The sequence below is a fragment of the Girardinichthys multiradiatus genome, chromosome 1 (assembly GCF_021462225.1).
Source record: "Girardinichthys multiradiatus isolate DD_20200921_A chromosome 1, DD_fGirMul_XY1, whole genome shotgun sequence".
NCBI classification, from domain to species: domain Eukaryota; kingdom Metazoa; phylum Chordata; class Actinopteri; order Cyprinodontiformes; family Goodeidae; genus Girardinichthys; species Girardinichthys multiradiatus.
Genome location: NC_061794.1, coordinates 6,751,632 through 6,764,256, shown reverse-complemented (window position 1 = coordinate 6,764,256; position 12,625 = coordinate 6,751,632). Strand labels below are relative to the sequence as shown.

At 40.1% G+C, this 12,625-nt stretch overlaps 1 protein-coding gene across 3 annotated transcripts in view; it reads right to left on the bottom strand.

Moving 5' to 3' along the window:
* The window catches only part of snphb (syntaphilin b), a 39,551-nt gene extending 28,135 nt beyond the window's left edge, over positions 1–11,416 (bottom strand). For all 3 annotated transcript variants that reach the window (XM_047363933.1, XM_047363943.1, XM_047363950.1), the window contains exon 1: positions 11,192–11,416. The gene's annotated coding sequence lies outside the window, so the exon portion shown is untranslated. The remainder of the gene's footprint in view (positions 1–11,191) is intronic.
* Positions 11,417–12,625: the final 1,209 nt, after the last annotated feature.

Here is a 12,625-nt window from a genome sequence, read left to right as displayed (position 1 = left end):
AGAAAACATCCAAAACCTTTGTCTTATAGTCTGATGAAACCAGACCTAGACATTGGGCCTTCATTCAAAAAGGTTGATTTGGCACAAAAACATTACAGGTCCTTCTCAAAATATTAGCATATTGTGATAAAGTTCATTATTTTCCATAATGTCATGATGAAAATTTAACATTCATATATTTTAGATTCATTGCACACTAACTGAAATATTTCAGGTCTTTTATTGTCTTAATACGGATGATTTTGGCATACAGCTCATGAAAACCCAAAATTCCTATCTCACAAAATTAGCATATCATTAAAAGGGTCTCTAAACGAGCTATGAACCTAATCATCTGAATCAACGAGTTAACTCTAAACACCTGCAAAAGATTCCTGAGGCCTTTAAAACTCCCAGCCTGGTTCATTACTCAAAACCCCAATCATGGGTAAGACTGCCGACCTGACTGCTGTCCAGAAGGCCACTATTGACACCCTCAAGCAAGAGGGTAAGACACAGAAAGAAATTTCTGAACGAATAGGCTGTTCCCAGAGTGCTGTATCAAGGCACCTCAGTGGGAAGTCTGTGGGAAGGAAAAAGTGTAGCAGAAAACAAGAAGAGGTGACCGGACCCTGAGGAAGATTGTGGAGAAGGGCCGATTCCAGTCCTTGGGGGACCCGCGGAAGCAGTGGACTGAGTCTGGAGTAGAAACATCCAGAGCCACCGTGCACAGGCGTGTGCAGGAAATGGGCTACAGGTGCCGCATTCCCCAGGTCAAGCCACTTTTGAACCAGAAACAGCGGCAGAAGCGCCTGACCTGGGCTACAGAGAAGCAGCACTGGACTGTTGCTCAGTGGTCCAAAGTACTTTTTTCAGATGAAAGCAAATTCTTCATGTCATTCGGAAATCAAGGTGCCAGAGTCTGGAGGAAGACTGGGGAGAAGGAAATGCCAAAATGCCAGAAGTCCAGTGTCAAGTACCCACAGTCAGTGATGGTCTGGGGTGCCGTGTCAGCTGCTGGTGTTGGTCCACTGTGTTTTATCAAGGGCAGGGTCAATGCAGCTAGCTATCAGGAGATTTTGGAGCACTTCATGCTTCCATCTGCTGAAAAGCTTTATGGAGATGAAGATTTCATTTTTCAGCACGACCTGGCACCTGCTCACAGTGCCAAAACCACTGGTAAATGGTTTACTGACCATAGTATCACTGTGCTCAATTGGCCTGCCAACTCTCCTGACCTGAACCCCATAGAGAATCTGTGGGATATTGTGAAGAGAACGTTGAGAGACTCAAGACCCAACACTCTGGATGATCTAAAGGCTGCTATCAAAGCATCCTGGGCCTCCATAAGACCTCAGCAGTGCCACAGGCTGATTGCCTCCATGCCACGCCGCATTGAAGCAGTCATTTATGCAAAAGGATTCCCGACCAAGTATTGAGTGCATAACTGTACATGATTATTTGAAGGTTGACGTTTTTTGTATTAAAAAATTTTTTCTTTTATTGGTCGGATGACATATGCTAATTTTGTGAGATAGGAATTTTGGGTTTTCATGAGCTGTATGCCAAAATCATCCGTATTAAGACAATAAAAGACCTGAAATATTTCAGTTAGTGTGCAATGAATCTAAAATATATGAATGTTAAATTTCCATCATTACATTATAGAAAATAATGAACTTTATCACAATATGCTAATATTTTGAGAAGAACCTGTATCACGAAAACCCAATGTCATAAGTAAAATGTGGTGGTGGTGGCAGCATCATGCTCTTAAGTTACTTTTCGCCAAACTGGGTTATAATTAAGATGATTAAATTTTTCACTGTGTGCTTTCTGATCTTAGGCCTCAAAGGCTAATTGGTCTGAAGAATATCGATGGAAATTCATTCATTATCCATATCTTAAATGTGGGGCTGCACTGAGATGCAGTTGGTAGCACGGTTGCCTTGCAGCAAGAAGGTACAGTTCGAAAATATGGCTGTAATACTAATTGGTTAATCTAAATTGTCGTTATGTGTGAGCGTGTGCGTGCATGGTTGTTGGTCTTGTGTGTCTCTGGATTGTCCAGTGATGGACTGACAACCTGTCTAAGGTGTACAGTGCCTCTCACCCAATGACTGCTGGAGACAGACACCAGCTCTCCCATGATCCTGCAGGGATAAGCAGAGATAAATGATGGATGGATTGATGTATGCATATCTTAAGTAGTTTTGACTTTTTTTTCACTGGATGAACAGCTTTTTTGTCCCTCTAGTTTAAAGTCAAAGCAACGCTTTTCTCACACTTTTACAAATGAGGCCTCTAAAGACACCTACTCTTCTGCTCCAGCTACTGACACAATACATCAAACAGGACAGGAGAGGGGCACATCCTCATGCAAGATTTACTGAGTTAGGCTGATTATGTAACAGCGTCCCCATCCTCAGAGAGACGGACACACAAGCAGCTTCTGTGCTGATGAGGCGAAAATACTGAGCAGGTACAAGAACTGCATGACCAGTGAAAGAACAAAGTACACTGAGTGGGACCAGGGTAGTGGAGAGAGGAGAGCCAATAAGACTGCAGGAAGAGATGGCACATGTAGAGAGGAAGAGAAGACAGTATGCAGAATGAAGAAAGGTGTGATAAGCTAAGCATACTGGCACAATTGTGCATCTGTCTCTGCAGCAGAGGAAACACTGCAATGTGTGTTTGCTTTCTAAGCCTTTTGTGACCTTCATTAAACCCTGCATGATTAGCAGCATCAGTGCATAAAATACTGACACCTGATTTACAGAGGGCAGCAAAACATAATGTGTGAGAAAAGCGTGGATGCAGAAAAACAACAGCTCAGCTCAGTTGTCTGAGAAGACTGCAATGGTTATGACACAAGAATTGCAGCATATAGGCCAGACAGATTGATGAAGGGTTGGGGTAAGACAGGGGTTACAAAACAGCCAGGGGGTCTTCAGTTAAATCCAAGATAAAGGTTTACTGTGTGCTTGCTATGAGTGTATTTGTGTTTATGTCATATGCTGAGTGAGAATGATAGGATGAGTTTCTCATTCAGTGAACTATCCTGTTGCAAGTTGACTGTTTTCAGCAAGGAAGACGTTCGGCTTTGTTAAATAGATGCCGGCAATACCGCTAAAGAAATCTGAAAAAGCAGTTCAAAATTAAAACATTTTAAACAGCTGGCACGATGCTACTTTTTAGATATTTTGGGAAATTATAGCAGCTATTATGTTTGCTGGCAGATCATTTAAGGACAGTTTAAAATATAAAAAATGGGTTCAGGATTTAAAATTTGATATTTTCAAGTCTCACCTTCCCAGATGTGTGGTCCACTTTTGATGTACCGCTACAAATAGTAAGGAAATAATTAGGTTAAATCAGTGTTTAAAGAAAGTCCATGCTGTAGAAAAAGATGAATAACAAAAGGCTTAGAAGTCCGTTTATAGGCTATTTTTGCAGTCATGATGTCAGAAACATATGTTAGATGAGCATCCTGGCTCCCACTCTCTACTCCAATTTATATCAAACCTCTTAGGTTGAGGTCAGGACTGTGCCCAGTTAACTTCTTCAAAATCAAACTTACTCATCCATCTCTTTATGGACTTTGTGCTCTGGTGAGCAGTTATGTTAGAACAGCAAAGGATTATCCCCAAACTATTCCCACAATACCATGAAGTTGTCAGATATCCTGGCATGCTGAAACATTAAGAGCTCATTTCACTGGAACTAAGAAGCTGGCCCTACCTCCTGGAAAACAGCCCGCACCACTGTTGTCATGATTCTTGGGACTTTGTCACTCTTACCTTAGTTTTAATATCACTAAAAATGTAATTGAGTAGCTTAGTGTTCTTGGTCTGGTATTACTTTGAACCCAACTTTGTTTATTAAAAAAAGGTGTACAAATTCCATATGCTAACTATCCAAACTACTTTTCTACAGTCACCTGAAAACTGGAGAACTGTTGATCAAAACCACTTCAAAAGTCTAACTGCTTGAAAGCAAATAATAAAGACACTATCTGTGCTTTAAAACTTTATGATGGAACATGTCTACACTTCAGTAAATGTAATGGAAGGCATAAAATGCAATAGGTGCTTTCACTTCTAATGGAAAACACAAAGTAAACCACACAAGCAGACAGTACAAGTGGACTCTCCCCAATGAGTTCTCCATAGACCTGCAGGTGCTCCGATAGTAACAACTGAATGTATGAAAAAGTGCTTGGAACCCTCTTCTGACAAGTAGTACTCAGTGTGGAACCTAAATTGGGACTTTTGGCCTTAAGAGCAAACAGGGATCAGGTCAATCCTGCAGAATAACCCTGCTGCTGCAGTGCATGCTGTGTAGCTCAGCTAAAGTTTTGCTAAGCACCTCAGCAGGCTAAAGCCCAGTTAACATAATAGGTCTGATGCAGGTCTGATCAAAATCTGGGAAGAATATTATGTATTAACAAGTGGTCTTAGCCTAATATATTATTTGCTTGACAAAAGTTTTTGAGTTTTCTCTCAACATGCAAGATTTAGCTCTCATTAGGCCTATCTGGTGCTCTATGTAAGGTTTATTCAGGTCAGGAGCCTGAAATAGTTAATACACAATGGGTTTGTCATTAGTGAGCCAAGCTACATTGACTGAAATCATGGCTGAGTGCTGCTTCCACAAAAGCATGCTACTGTTTCACTCAGAGGCAGGAGGAGCGAAGAGCATTATTACACACAGAAAATCACATTAGAATTAGAAGGACACCTTCTAGTGCTCCCTGGATTTATACAGGAAGCAGACAGGGAGGAGCCTTTGCATTTCTAGTGCTACCTGTTCTGTTAGCAGAGTTTCTAAAACACATTGACAAGTTTGTGTGTTGGTGTTACCAGCAACAGGGCAAAAGTGTCCTCTTCTCCATCCTAAGCATGGACTGTGATCCATTACAAAAGGCTCTGATCCACAACGTCATTGCACAACTAAGGCTGCGCAGATGTAGCATGGGTCCGTAACTGTCATGAGCATGTCTGATTTAAGCTGTCGGCTTTCTCATTGTGAGCCACTATATGGTAAAATCAGCAGAACTTTCTTACAGTAAACAGATAAATTATACCGCCTTGTAAATGTATTCACACCCCCTTGAACTTTTCCACATTTTGTCATGTTCCAACGTGATAAAACAATATCCTAAGCTTTATTTTTATCATGGAGGTCAGATTGTACAATTTAAAAGGTTAGGGTAACGTTTGTTTACTACAAAAGTATATTTATGTTATAATATATAATATAATCAATAATTAGCCCAATAGTTATCACAGCAATCCATTTTAATGATTAATTAATTAAACCAAAACATAACATAAACAAAACTAGCAACTACTTATAGATAAGATCAAAAGGGAACCAGGATTAAAGCTTTAGAGTTTTATTAGCTTAGGTCCAATTTATCAGTGTCTTTATCTAAAATTTAAATGCAAAGGGACTGTGCAACTAGAGAGTTTTGTTTCTCCTGGCAAAATTCAAGCCGGCTGTTATGTTTATCAGCCCACTCTACCACATAGGCTTCATTGGTGAAATGCATTAGAAATCGTCAACCTTCAGTATTGTTCTTCTTTCTCCACAAATTAACAGAAGTTACAAATTAACTCTGTCTTAGTGACCACTGGGACCCTGGTCACCTGCAGGGGCACTTTTAGGGTTTTGGAAAATTGGGGGATTTAGCCCAGGCCAAAATAGTTTAATTACACAAGACAGCAACCCATTTTATCAGTAATTTAAAAATAAGATAATATAGGACATGTTGTACCAGTTCTCTGCCTTGGCTTGGGTTTAATTGAGTGTAAATAATTGTGAATCTCACAAAAATGTTTACAATAATTTCATTTGTGTTAATTTTTTTGTTAGTTGTTGAAGTGAAGGATAAAGGATGATTTAGAAAAAAAAATGTAATCTGGATTTCTGCTCAGTCTGACAAAAGTTGTTCCTAAACTCAGACGAACTATTCATACAGTGGGTCAAATAAATGTGCTACTAAATGACCTTTTTAAATGTTCTTCTCATCAAAGTGTTCCACTCCTAAGGCTCAATGGTCATGCATTCTTACGTTTCAAAAAAGGAAACTGAAGTTGGTTTTCTAAAATTTTAGTTGAATGGTAAGATCCTAAAAACACATTTATTTTAATTATGCTGTGGGCTTTCCAAACATTTATTTAAAATATGATCCTTCTTTCTTTACACTGTTCTGTTTTATTTCCAGCCCTTCATTCACTTAATCTGTTCTCCACTGAGCCATTAGTTCAGTCTTTTTTGTTATTAAATACTTTCTGTAGAGAATAAGGTGTTTAAAATAGAACATGGAGCCTCATCCTCGACCTTTCTTGGACTCTCACCTTTTGTCCTGTTATCACTACTAATATTACAGTTCTTAATAAATTTATACATAAAGTGGTATGTATGTAGTCTTGAGTAAAACTGTATCCTTTTTTAATGAGTTTAGTTTATATAATGTTACATATTAAATGTATTCAGAAAAATAAAACAGTGAACACTTGTCATTAATTGCTATCAATTTATTTCTTATTAATAAAAAACCCAGGGCTGTGTGTTTAGAATCAGCACAGAAGATATGAAAGAGAAGAGGGAGGAGTACATTTGGACTTTCTATGTTTTTGTGATTTCATAAAAAAAAAAAAAAAAATGCTTCATTGGCCCTCCAGCACTTCTGACTTAAAGATTTTGGCCCATGTGACAAAAAGTTTGGACACCCCTATTCTAAACTATAGCTTGCAGCTGTTCTCTGCTGTTACAAATACCTGCTGCTCCTAAGCTAGTTTGTCCTTTTCACCACCTCACACAGTTCGTCAGTGATTAGTAACGCAAACACCAATTAACAAACAGTGGAAACAGCTCCAACTGAATGTGGCTTATGCTTCATTTCATTTACCTCGGAACTCAGAACTGGGAAGTCGGAGTGACGTAATCCCAGAGATGACAGCATTCCAGTTTCCCGCTTGTCAGAAAGTTGTAAAAGACATGGACACTCGTAGTCTTCATTGCTCACAAACATCTCGTGTCATAAACACTGAATAGTAGTACGTCTACGACGATTAAATGTTACATAAACAATAAAGAACTGCTAAAAACAGTGGGTCGCAGCATTATATAGTGCTGCTTCTGCAGGCTAAAACCATTCAGATGGAAATCCTGCAACATATTCCACAGTAAGTACAATCCTCCAGTTAAATGGTGTAATTAGCATCACAACCAACAGTCTAACAGAGATGATGAATAAAAGCTTGGCACCGTAGAAAGGAAAGAAAAGAGAATATTTCCAAGGATTAAAGAATTGAAATTCCTGTGAATACAATTTATAGTGTTACACATTTTGCTTCTTATCTGTAATTTGTGTTTATTTAGTTAAAGAATATGGAAGGATTAGATTTTCCTTCCATGTGTGTATCTTACCAAACACCATGCTGTGACAATGACTGCTAAGTCACCATGGAGACGGTCAGCTCACCACTTGTGTGTGGAACGTGAGCAGAAGGAGGGCTACAGCTGACGGATAATGCTCGAAAACAGGATGAGAAGGGGAGTCTGCAGCTGATGAGACAGATAGGCTGCAATTGACAAGTGTCCTGCAGCAAAGGTCCAAGACCAGAGGAAGTCCTGTTGGCTTTCATCTCCTCACTCTTGTATTTTGTCCCTGTACAAACTGTAATTGGACTTATGAATGGATCAGGGTTCACATGGCATATGGTTGAGAAAAGTCAGAAAGAGAAACAATGCTTGAAATTAGTATGCTAGCTGTTAGTCAGTTGTGTGTCTGGTAAGACAGAAAACCCTTAAAGGAACCAGCTATTTCAGCTCCAGAAAGAATGCGTGTGCATGAAAGGGCTATAAGAGGAGGGATACCATCCTTCACTGGTTTACATTTCATAAAGAACTTATTATCATGCTACAAATGCCGGGAAGCCTGTCGGTGAAATAAACAGCCTCCTGTAGACTCGGCAAAGGGCACTTAACACTGATATTTAACTAGCTAACTTACCTTGCTTTTAATGTTATTTAAAAAGGTAAAGACATTCAGGAAAGAACTACTGTATACTACAGGGGTTGGACAATGAATGTGAAACACCTGTCATTTTAGTGTGGGAGGTTTCATGGCTAAATTGGACCAGCCTGGTAGCCAGTCTTCATTGATTGCACATTGCACCAGTAAGAGCAGAGTGTGAAGGTTCAATTAGCAGGGTAAGAGCACAGTTTTGCTCAAAATATTGAAATGCTCACAATATTATGGGTGACATACCAGAGTTCAAAAGAGGACAAATTGTTGGTGCACATCTTGCTGGCGCATGTGTGAACAAGACAGCAAGTCTTTGTGATGTATCAAGAGCCACGGTATCCAGGGTAATGTCAGCATACCACCAAGAAGGACGAACCACATCCAACAGGATTAACTGTGGACGCAAGAGGAAGCTGTTTGAAAGGGATGTTCGGGTGCTAACCCGGATTGTATCCAAAAAACATAAAACCACGGCTGCCCAAATCACAGCAGAATTAAATGTGCACCTCAACTCTCCTGTTTCCTCCAGAACTGTCCGTCGGGAGCTCCATAGGGTCACTATACACGGCCGGGCTGCTATAGCCAAACCTTTGGTCACTTATGCCAATGCCAAACGTCGGTTTCAATGGTGCAAGGAGCGCAAATCTTGGGCTGTGGACAATGTGAAACATGTATTGTTCTCTGATGAGCCCACCTTTACTGTTTTCCCCACATTACAGTGTGGAGAAGCCCCAAAGAAGCGTACCACCCAGACTGTTGCATGCCCAGAGTGAAGCATGGGGGTGGATCAGTGATGGTTTGGGCTGCCATATCATGGCATTCCCTTGGCCCAATACTTGTGCTAGATGGGCGCGTCACTGCCAAGGACTACCGAACCATTCTTGAGGATCATGTGCATCCAATGGTTCAAACATTGTATCCTGAAGGCGGTGCCATGTATCAGGATGACAATGCACCAGTACACACAGCAAGACTGGTGAAAGATTGGTTTGATGAACATGAAAGTGAAGTTGAACATCTCCCATGGCCTGCATAGTCACCAGATCCAAATATTATTGAGCCACTTTGGGGTGTTTTGGAGGAGCGAGTCAGGAAACGTTTTCCTCCACCAGTATCATATAGTGACCTGGCCACTATCCTGCAAGAAGAATGGCTTAAAATCCCTCTGACCACTGTGCAGGACTTGTATATGTCATTCCCAAGATGAATTGACGCTGTATTGGCCGCAAAAGGAGCCCCTAAACCATACTAATAAATTATTGTGGTCTAAAACCAGGTGTTTCAGTTTCATTGTCCAACCCCTGTATTTTTAATTTCGCCACATAATTACGGTTAGACTCAGCGCCATATTTGAGGCTGAGAAGAATTGCAACCTTGAATCATCATCTTAATCAGAGCACAATAAATACCTGTGCTCTTTTACTGTCCTAATCACTACCTGTGGATCAAAATCCAAACAGCTCTACATGAACAAATATGAAAAATATACCAATTAATTATAATCTATTCCTGTGGTTGCTTTCTTGGAACCAACTATACTTAGCTTAGTCAGCTATTTTTCAGTAGGGTTGAGGTCAGGGCTTTCCAGAAGCTTAATGTTGGCCTTTTTTATTTATTACAGAAACAGTTTTAAAGTGTGGTGAGATCGTTGTCCTGTTTCAACCATCTGACCCAGTCAACCCTAAGATGAAAGAAAACCGGTTGGAAAGGTCAGGAACAATTCAGGTACCTCCAAGGACCAAACCTTAAAATGAAAAGCTGCTAGAACACCAGTGTCCCTGTCCACAGAGAATCCAGTTTCACCCTGCCATGGGTGCCATAAAAGATGCCCTTCCTCCAAAGTCACCACCTTGAAGTTGCCGACATGGACAAGTCAAATGCTGTTTGGAGAACAGTTCAAATGTTCAGAGGAGACAAATATTTACCTGTTTGGAGGAGTAAAATTGAGGCTAAGAACACTGTACAACTGCCAAGCAAGATGGTTGATGCATTAAAAGCCTTAGGAATGTTTTGCTTCCAGTGACACCATTAAATCAACAACCAAAAGGTTAAAACTTTGAACACAACTAAGTGTTCCAACCAATCTAAAAAAAGGGACGCTGATCCTGCCAAAAAGACAAATATCCTGTCAGATTTATACGACTGCTTGGTACGTTTTCAGTTTGGTTCAATCTAGACAAAAAAAAAAAAAAGTGGCCAGTATAGGACTGGAGATTTTGCTTCATTTTGGTTTGTTTTGGTGTCTTTTTATAGTTGCACTACAGAACGTTGCATTGGATAAAAAAAAATAATATATATATATATATATATATATATATATATATATATATATAGCCCAGAGATTTGAAACTGGTTGCAGACGAAAATAAGAATATGAAATAATTACAAAAAACAGCTTTTAGCAACATTCCGATCCATTCCTTAAATTATTCACTCAAGCAATCCCCAAATGTTCTAACAGTGGGGTATTTATAAGTGACTTTAAATTGCTAAATTGCATTATTTTAATTATGCATAAAGATTATTGATATATATGTATGCTCATTTACAAGAAGGATTCGTTAATTTGCACATAGAAAAATAGTTATTCCATTCACCAACAAAGATCCCTATTTTTACCTTAACGTGTTTAAAGTAGAAGCCTCAGTCATTTATCAGGTGGGACAGAATCACAGAAAAACACAAATGCAGCAAGGTCAAACTGCAGCGCAAGGAAACCTGTCACGACTCTATTGCGAGCAAACATGGACGACTCTTACTCAGAGTTCTCGGTACACTGTCCTAGACCCTAGTCCCACAGACAATTAGAAGTGCCCATCATTGGAATGACTCTTTTGATGCAGTAAGTGTCCACATAAAGGTTGCGAAGAGTTGAGCTGAAACAGCATGAGCGGAACATAATATGCCGGAGCAGGAGCGCACTGCGCAGCATGCATCAGCTGCAGCAACATAAACAGAGCCGGAAGCACACCGTACAGGCCCTATACTTAGCTGAATTAACCACGGCGATATACACATTCCCTGCACAATCACCCTATGGATGCTTTATTTATGCTTTTTCCACTTTATCGTTGACGCACAACACGGTTTCCACTCCACAGACGCTTCCTCCGCAAAACGACACATCTGTCGCAGTCACCAGTGGCACTAATAACTTCTCTAACCAGACCTTACCTGTGGTCCTTATTTATTCTCCGCAGTCTTATTCCTTTTCACGCTTCCGTGTCATCGGTCTTCATGGTTTCCCTGCGGTTTGTCGCCAAGGGCTCCGCCTGATGGAGCGCTGATCTTGGCTCACACGCCCGAGGAGGAGAGGCGGAGTAGGAGGGCGGGGCTGATCTGCGAGGTGATGCAGGAGGTGCGCTGGATGGAAGGATGGATGGAGGGATACAGCGTGAGGAGCGGAGGGGCACACAGGGATTTGGACGGAAGCATCTGCGTCACATGAAGTCGGGTTGCTTTTAAAGGGAAACACCACTCAGTCTGTTGAATCTGAAGGACTCAAGAAGCTTGATTTCTCCTACAGTTTCGCAAAGTAAGACAAAGAACGAAATGAAATGCAATTTATAGCCTCCAGTACTGTAGGAATGACGTATACCCCCCATTTTTATAACATGCAAGCAGTAACTTTCTTTTATTCTCCTATGTTCTCCAGTATTTCTGACCATTGCAAATGTTTATTCGGGCCTTTGGCGTTTTTCCATTTATCTGAAATTAAATAGGTTTAAAATAGGTTTTATTAGAATGTCGTTTTGGTTTTGAAAAGCATTGCTTAAAAGGACTTTTTTGTGAAATTCAACAAACACACTTTAAATATATGGATACGTCAAATAGATTAGAATGATTGATTAGATTGTATGTTGTATAGATAGATTGTAGATAGATTAGAAAGTTACTGAAAAGTCAGTTTATTTCACCAGTGAAATTCAAACAGTAAAATGCATTAATTATATAGATTCATTGAACATAAAGTGATATATTCCAAGTGTTTATTTCCATCAGCTTTGATATTTGTAGCTTACAGCTTATGAACATCTATCTCAGATTCAGAATGTTACATCAGACCAATGATAAAAGGACTTTTAATACTGGCTGTTCACAGAGAGCTTGATCCAAACACATTAGCTGAAAATTGAGTGGAAGAAAGAAAACAACAGGGATAACTGCAGCTCTGAGAGGATTATGAAGTAAATCTTATTCAGGAGTATAGGGGAGCTTCAGGAGTTGTGTTGCTGGAGTCAGTGCAACTCCAAAGTCCTCTTTCAAATGAAAGTAAAGTTTGCATTTTATTTGGTTAATCAAAGTCCCAGAGTCTGGAGGAAGAATGGTGATGCACAGATTCAGAGTTATCTGCGGTCCGGTGTGAAGTATTGCAGTCAGAGCGGATTTGGGGATCCGTGTCATCTGCTGCTGTTGCTCTATTGTCTTTTATCAAGTGAATGGCAGCATAGTCATCTTTTAGGAAAGTTTAGAAAAGTACCAATACCTGTTTTAATCACCATGGTACCACTGTGCTAGATTGGGCAGCAAGGTGGCTCGACCTGAACCCAACAATGAATCTATGGAGTAGTTAGGAGGAAGATGAGAGACAGTAGAGCCAACAATGCA